The sequence below is a fragment of the Octopus sinensis genome, linkage group LG13, assembly GCF_006345805.1.
Source record: "Octopus sinensis linkage group LG13, ASM634580v1, whole genome shotgun sequence".
Classification (NCBI taxonomy): Eukaryota; Metazoa; Mollusca; class Cephalopoda; order Octopoda; family Octopodidae; genus Octopus; species Octopus sinensis.
In genome coordinates this window covers 23163197-23171426 of record NC_043009.1, presented here as the reverse complement: position 1 = coordinate 23171426, position 8230 = coordinate 23163197, and positions in this window count along the sequence as shown.

Below are 8230 nucleotides of genomic sequence, written 5' to 3'. Positions count from 1 at the left end.
TTCTGGTGAATGAAAATTGTACTAAAATGTGTTGAATCTTAGGGTGTATGTATATATACATGCATGTATTCATATATACATATGAATGCATACACACATACAAGGGTGTTGATGCATTTTCACCTGGAATCGATTTTTGTAATTTTTCAAGACTTATACATGCCCTGATACTGTCGGTAACTACATATCAAATTTGAGCGCAATCGGACGGAGGATGCCAGAGATCCTAGATGACACACACACAGTCAGAACGGATTTTATATAATACATTATTCTAAAAATCACTAAATTAAAAAAACATTAAACTGACTAGTCAATTTATTCAATTTGTTGATTTTTAGAATAATATTTATTATAATATATTTAATTTTTTTCTATATGATTTAATATAAAAAATGTCTTTCACTATTGACTTACTTAATAGAGGTTATTTCTCTTAATTATAATCATATATTATATATTGTGAAATTTGATTTAGTATTACTAAATTTTTCCCAGTAAGTTTGGAATTTTATATTCCCTACTACTACTATTATAATAATAATAAAATAATAATAATAATAATAATAATAATAATAATAATATATATATATATATATATATATATATATATATATATATATATATATATATATATATATATTGTACGATACAAATAAGATGACGATATTTTTAAAACGCAGAATTTCCGTTAGAACAGCAGAAATACTGTTCGTTAACAAATTTTTCCGCTTTATGTGGATAATTTACCCAATATTTCTGCTGTATCATACAATGCACATTTCGACGCTTATAAAAACAAATGTTAGTTTGTTTATATTTATGTGTGGGTGGGGTGCGTGTTGATCCCCGCCGCCACGCTGGACAACCGGTGTTTGTGTGTTTACGTTCCTGTAAAATAGCGGTTCGACAAAAGAGAGCCATAGAATAGGTGCCAGGCTTTAAAACAATAATTCAGGGTTCGATTCATTCGACTAAAATTCTTCGAACCAGTGCTCCAGCATGGCCGCTGTCTGAAACAAGTAATGACTGAAACAAGTAAAAGATAGAAGATTGTTATATCACCTTCAGTATGGTTTATTTTTATTATTATTATTATTATTATTATTATTATTATTATTATTATTATTATTATTATTATCATCATTATTATTATTATTATCATTATTATTATTATTATTATTCTATGTTTGACTTTTGCTTTATATTTGTACAAGTTGGCTCCAAGTCTCACCCAGAGACCTCAAGAAACAACAGGTTGGAAGTTCACGTTGTTGTTATGCCTAGTGTGCCATATATTGGGGGGGGGTGTTGTACTAGTGAATGTCTAATAAATAAATAAAAAATAAATAAATAAAATTTAAAAAATAAATAAAATAAAAATTGTTTGTTTTAAACCTTGAGATTACATAGAAAGTATTTTGCGTAGGATATGAGCAGTTCCCATGAGCACTATCTTTTGAATTTCTGCCATTTTGGGGTTTCCTGGTATCTGAGTTAGGTAGCAATCAGCCCCTTTCGCTATCATTCCCAGGGCACCTATGACAACAGGTATTATTTTAGTCTTCAGGTTCCACATTTTGCTGATTTCTATTTCAAGATCTTTATATTTGCTCAGTTTTTGGTAGGTCTTGACAGATACGTTTATATCGATTGGGACAGTCATATCAATGTGGAGGCATGTTCTTTGTCTGAAGTCTTTCAATATGATGTCTGGCCTATTTGCATCTATCTTTCTGTCAGTTTGAATGGTGACGTTCCAGAGGAGTAAGATGTGGTCATTTTCATGCACTGGAGGTGGTTTGTGTTCCCACCAGTTTTTTTCATGGGTCAAATCCAGGTTTTTGCAAATTACCCAGTGAATATATTGTGCAGCTCTATCATGCCTGGCGCTAGAAGACTGCACTTGGAGACAACATGATCAATGGTTTCATTTTGTTGTTGACATACACGACATGTTGGGCTACTGCCGTTCTTTAATATGTTGGCCTGGTAGTTTCTTGTTGGTAGGCATTGATCTTGAGCTGCTATGACAAACCCCTGTTTCAGATTTTAAGCCAGAGGCCATTAGCAATTGTGGGTCAGGGCTTTGTCAATATCTGCATTATTCGCTCTCTTTGGGTATTTGCCATAGAGAGGTTTTTCTTGCCATTTATCATTCAGAATATCTAAGGCCGCAGTTTTTGCACGGGTTTTCATGCGCTTAGCTTTTTCTGTGCTTGCTTCTTGTATGTCTATCTCTAATTCCGAAATTTGTTGTATTCGGAATTCACTTAGATATTCCTTTGCCTGTTTGTTACTGAGTATGATGCTTTTCTTGTTTTCATGTTTTAAGACAAGTTTTAACATCCAGTCCTCAGACTTTTCAGGTAGGTGTCTAGGCCAATTGTAGCAATCTTCATTGTTATTGCCAGTTGTAAAAGACCACGGCCTCCCTCTTTTCTTGGCAGATAAAGTCGTTCTGTATCTGCCTTAGGGTGGTGCATTTTATGCATTGTCAACAGTTTTCGTATTTTTCTGTCAAGCTGACATATTTCAGTAATTGACCAGTTAACGATATTGAGACTGTAAGTCATGACTGGTATGGCTAATGCATTGATCGCTTCGATCCTGTTTCTCGCATTCAGCTCTGTCTTGAGTATTGCTCTCACTCTTCGATAACATTCTCTCCTGATTCTTTCCTTCATTTCTGAATGCCTTATTCCGTCCCCTTCAATTACCCCTAGGTACTTGTAGCTCTCCGCTGGGTCTAATTCTTTTATGACATTCTGCTGGTCAAGGTTAACGTAAGATGTTTCTGTCATTTTTTCCCTTGATAAAGGTAGCTTTTGAACATTTATCGAGGCCAAATTGCATTCTGATGTCGTCACTGAATTGTTTGACAATCGTTAGTAAGCCCTTGAGTTGTTGGTGATTTTTTGCAAAGAGTTTTAAATCATCCATGTAAATGAGATGATTTATATTTTTTATTATTATTATTATTATTATTATTATTAAGGCGGCGAGCTGGCAGAATCGTTAGCACGCTGGACGAAATGCTTAGCGGTTTTTCGCCCGTCGCTCCGATCTGAGTTCAAATTACGCTGAGGTTGACTTTGCCTTTCATCCCTTCGATATCGATAAAGTAAGTACCAGCTCAACACTGGAGTCGATGTTATCGACTCAGCTCTTCCCCCAAAATGGCTGCCCTTGTGGCAAAATTTGAAACCATTACTATTATTATTATTATTATTATTATATTATTATTATTATTATTATTATTATTAAACTGTGTATAGGCATACATATATGTTTATCTGGTGTGCATGCGTGCGTTCGTGCGTTACGCACTGGCGAGTGTGTGTGTGTGTGAGTGTGCGCGCGTGTGTGCGTTTATGTACCTGTTTGTTTGCGTATATGTAAGTATATGGGAGTGATACGTGCCTGGGTGCGCGTGTCTGTATGCGCTTGTCTGTGTGCCCGTGTCTGTGTGCGCGTGTCTGTGTGCGCGTGTTTGTGTGTGCGTGTCTGTGTGCGCACCCGTGTGCGCATGTCTGTATGTGCGTATCTGTAAGCGCGTATCTGTGTACGCGTATCTGTGTGTGCGTGTCTGTATGCGCGTGTCTGTACGCGCGTATCTGTGCGCCTGTCTGCGACGTGTCTGCGCGTGTCTGTATGTGCGTGTTTGCATGCGAGTATTTGCGTGCGAGTGTCTGCGTGCGCGTGTCTGCGTACACGTGTCTGTGTACGCGTGTCTGTATGCGCTTGTCTGCATGTGTCCGTGCCTCTATTGTACATATGTGTGAATGTTTGTGTATGTTTCTGCGTGCGCCTCAGTGTGTATCTGCACACGTTTGCGTGTGTGTTGTATAAGCGTGTGTGTGTTCGCGTATATCCGTGTGTGTATGTGCATATCGATGTGTGAGGAATGTGTCAGTCTGTATGCGATTATGTTTCAGTGTGTGCATGTTTACATGTGAGTGTGTATGTGTTTGCGTATTTGTGTCTACATGTCTGCGTGTAAATGTATGTCTATGTGTGACTGTGTGTGTGTGTGTCCGCGTGTGTGTGTGCGTGTGCATGTCAACGTGCTTGTGTGTGTGTGTGTGTGTGTGTGTGTTTCTGTATGTATGAGTGTGCGTGTGCGTATGTCTATGTACATATGTGTATGTGTATATATCTACGTGTATCTGTGTATGTGTTTTTGTGTGTGCGTGTCTTTGTGTGAGTGTATGTATGCGTGTGTGTGTGTGTGTGTGTGTGTGTGTGTGTGTGTGTGTGTGTGTGTGTGTGTTGTGTGTGCGCGCGCGTGAGTGCGCGACCACTTCTAATAGCAGACTTCTTATATGGTAGTCTTATTATATGTTATTGTTGCACACTGAAATTGCTTAAATTCTCCAGGGAAATTTCTTTTCAGATTTTTCATTTATTTTCCATTTATTTGCCTCCACCACCACCACCGCTGCCGCCGCCACCATCACAACTACTTCTACTGCTGCCTCCATCGCTACCGTTAATAACACCACCATCACCAACGACAATGAAAACACCCCCAACCCCCACCACCATCACTACCGCCATCCCTACCACCGCCATCCCTACCGCCGCCAACAACAATAACAACAACAACAGCACCATTAACACCACGAACACTATCACCAGTGCCACCAACATCAAAACAACACTACCACTATTATCAAAACCACCAACACCACCAACGCAATCATCCTTACCATCACGACCGCAACGGCACCGCCACCAACACAACCCCCAGCACCACCTCCAATGTCATCCCCAGTGCCACCACTATCAACACCAGCATCATAACTATCATCAGCCTCGCTACCACTACCAAACATCATCACTACTCCTACAACTACCACCACCCATTTACTAAAATATCGGTTAATTTTATTTAATCTCTTATCCAAATGTTTACCATTATTTTTTTATTTTTTATTTTCAGTTCAAATCTCAAATACTAAAAATATATAAATGATATTTTTTTTAATTGGCACAAAACCTGAAAATGTAAGAAAAGGGAAACCTAGAAGATTATATCAACTCCCGCCTCATACACAGGTAATTGTTTGCTTCTTATTTTTTTCTTCTTTTAATCGACTGAGAAAGTACGAAATTCAAAGCAAACCCAACGCGTGGCTTGAACTCAGAAGATACATAACCGTAACTAAATAGCGTAAGGTATTTTGTCCGACACACTATCGAATCTGCCAATCTTCCATAATATTGGTTTCTAAGATTGGAAGAAGGCTAGAAATGTATAAAGGGGCAGAGTTGATGGGAAACTCGTGGGGTTGATTTTAAAAAAGTATAGATCAGGAAGCGAAGCCGGTAGAGTTGATGGGAAAACTGTTGGAGTTGATGGACACCTGGTATAGTTGATGGGAAATCGGTATAGTCGATGAAAAACTGGTATAGTTGACAGGTAACTGGTATATTTGATGTCTAACTGGTATAGTTGATGAGAAACTGGTATAGTTGATGGGAAACTGATATATTTGATGTCTAACTGGTATTGTTGATGAGGAACTGGTATAGGTGAAGGGAATTTGGAATAGTTGATGGTGAACTATTATATAATTCATAAAAAAGACTTGTATAGTCGATGAAAAACTGGTATAGCTGACGGGTAACTGGTATATAAAACTATAATTGACAGATCCTGCCTTGTCACACTGGTGTTAAAGGTACACGTGTCTGCAGAATGTTCAGCGTCTTAATGCACTAACTTAATGAGAAAGTAGTTCACCAGATCGAACAGCTGAGTATTCATCGTCGAAGCCGACATTTAGACAAACCCAAGGGGTAACAACGCTGAAAAATTATTGAAATTACGAATAATCTACCAATGTAGTCCAGGTATATTTTGTCCAAGGATTGAATGCCAAGCTCATGTCTAGAATACCATGATCATAGGTTTCACAACCAGGGTCGGCCTGGGGTGAAACAAACAACATCAACTCATCAACTGGTAAGTAACGACAAAACAACTGGTACTCACTTTTATTGGACACAGAGAGGCTGAAAAGTTAAAATTGACATCAGCGGGATTTGAACTCTGGACTCAAAAACACCAATTGCTCAACAACAAGTTCTCACTTTATCGGCCCCAGAAGTCTTCTTTCTTGTCTTGGAACAGCATTCACCCGGGGTGGGTTGAGCTAGCTTCATTCATCCTCAATGCTGCATCCCTCACAACGCCGACCAGACCTGGCGATTTGAGGCTAACGACCGCGTGATCTCCAACCACTCCTTATTCCAGCGGCGAACGCCATAGATACGGGGGCGTAGGTTGGGTTCCAGATCAGCCTTGACTGTTATCAGCCAGGTTTTTCGTTGTCCACCAGGTTTTTCGTGGCCCCAGAAGTATGAAAGGTTAAATTCGACATCAGCGGGAATTGAACTCAGAACGTAAACAAGGATGCTGAATTACTGCACTGACGAGCTCTTTTATTTCCGAAACAGACTGATTTAAAGAAGGTATTTCATAAATATTACTAACTAAATGAGACGCTACTTTAAACTGATATTGATTGTAAATGTGCAAACGAAAGGTAGCAAAACTATGGTAGCATTAAACACTTAACACTAAACAAACATGAGGTACTTGATTTGCTGTCCGATGCAGCCTAAACATAAAGAAAAACAGAGATGCATAATACAATATGATACGATATGATACGGTATGTTACAGGATAATATATGCTTGTAAGATAACGTCGGGCAAAGCCAACGTCAAGCAAAACATGAAAAGCTTAAGAATTTCATAAATCAACAACGAGCGGTCGTTCACATAAGTTACTTACTTAAGAAGTAATACAACAGGCAGCAATCAGGCAAAATTGAACGTGACGTTTCCCACATAGGAATATATAAAGACTGAAATCAGTTTACAAACTGAACTTGCTGAAACGAAGCTTATTCAACAATAAAACTTTTTTATATAAATATCGCAAAGTAAATATATTGTAAATAGCGTTCTGCTATGTTAAAAGATAAATTACAGATGAGTCCGCGCGCACCAAGTTTATGACACGCTGCTGTAAACATAAGATGAAATTAAAAACTAAATATACACCACACCATCAACATACAGATGTTTATATGAGCTCAAATATACGTGTAATGCATAGTGTGCGTAGGTGTATATATTTATGCATTTATGTATGCAGGTGCGTGAGTATATCTTTTTTACTTTTAACTTCTGCCTTTTACTTGTTTCACTCATTCGACTGCGGCCATGCTGCAGCAACATCTTCAAGGGTTCTTTTTAGTAAATTAAGAATTCATTCTATCGCCCCTATTGCCGAACCGCTAATTTACGGAGACAGAAACAAACTAACACCGGTTATCAAGCTGGTGTGTATGGGACAAACCCAAAGACACGCATACGTATGTGTAAATATACGAGGGACTTCCACACAGTTTCCGTCAACGAAATTCACGAAATTTTAGTAGAATACACTTGCCCCCAGGTGCTACGCAGCGGGACTGAACCCAAAAGCATGTAGTTGCAAAGCGAAATTATACATACATGGGCATGTGTTCAGAGCTTAAGAAGTTCACTGCTCAAAATCAAGGTCTCATTTCATTACATGGTTCCTTGGGCAAGTATTTTCTGCCACAACTTTGATGTCTTGTTACCCGCTTAAAATTTGGTGTGCCGTACTTCCTGTAACCTCTCTCTTTATTTCTCTCTCTCTCCCTCTCCCTCTCTCGCTCTCTCTCTCTCTTTCTCTCTCTATCTATCTATCTATTATATCTCCTTCTTATGCTCCATCCTCGATGCGTAAGGTTAGACTGAAATTCTAGGAACTATTAATGCATAGTGGACTTTTCGTTCCGACAATCAAGATATCACGCACGTCTGTCACAATATTGTACGGTCACATCTGTAGTTACTTCGTTGAGGCTATGCAAGACATAGTATAGACGTGAGCAGTCATGAATCACCCAGTCTGTATATATGTATATATATATATTATATATATATATATATATATATATATATATATATATATATATTTTGTGTGTTGTGTAGAGAAGAGAGAGAGAGTGTGTGTGTGGTGTGTGTGTGGTGTGTGTGTGGTGTGTGTGTGTAAAATCAACAAGATCACGTCGCAAAACGAATTTTCTGCTCATGAGGGCAACGTCCTAAAATTTCGTTCTTTGAGTTTGAGAACGCGACCGAATCGTGTGAATCTTTTAGAATGATTTTCTCCAACACCAG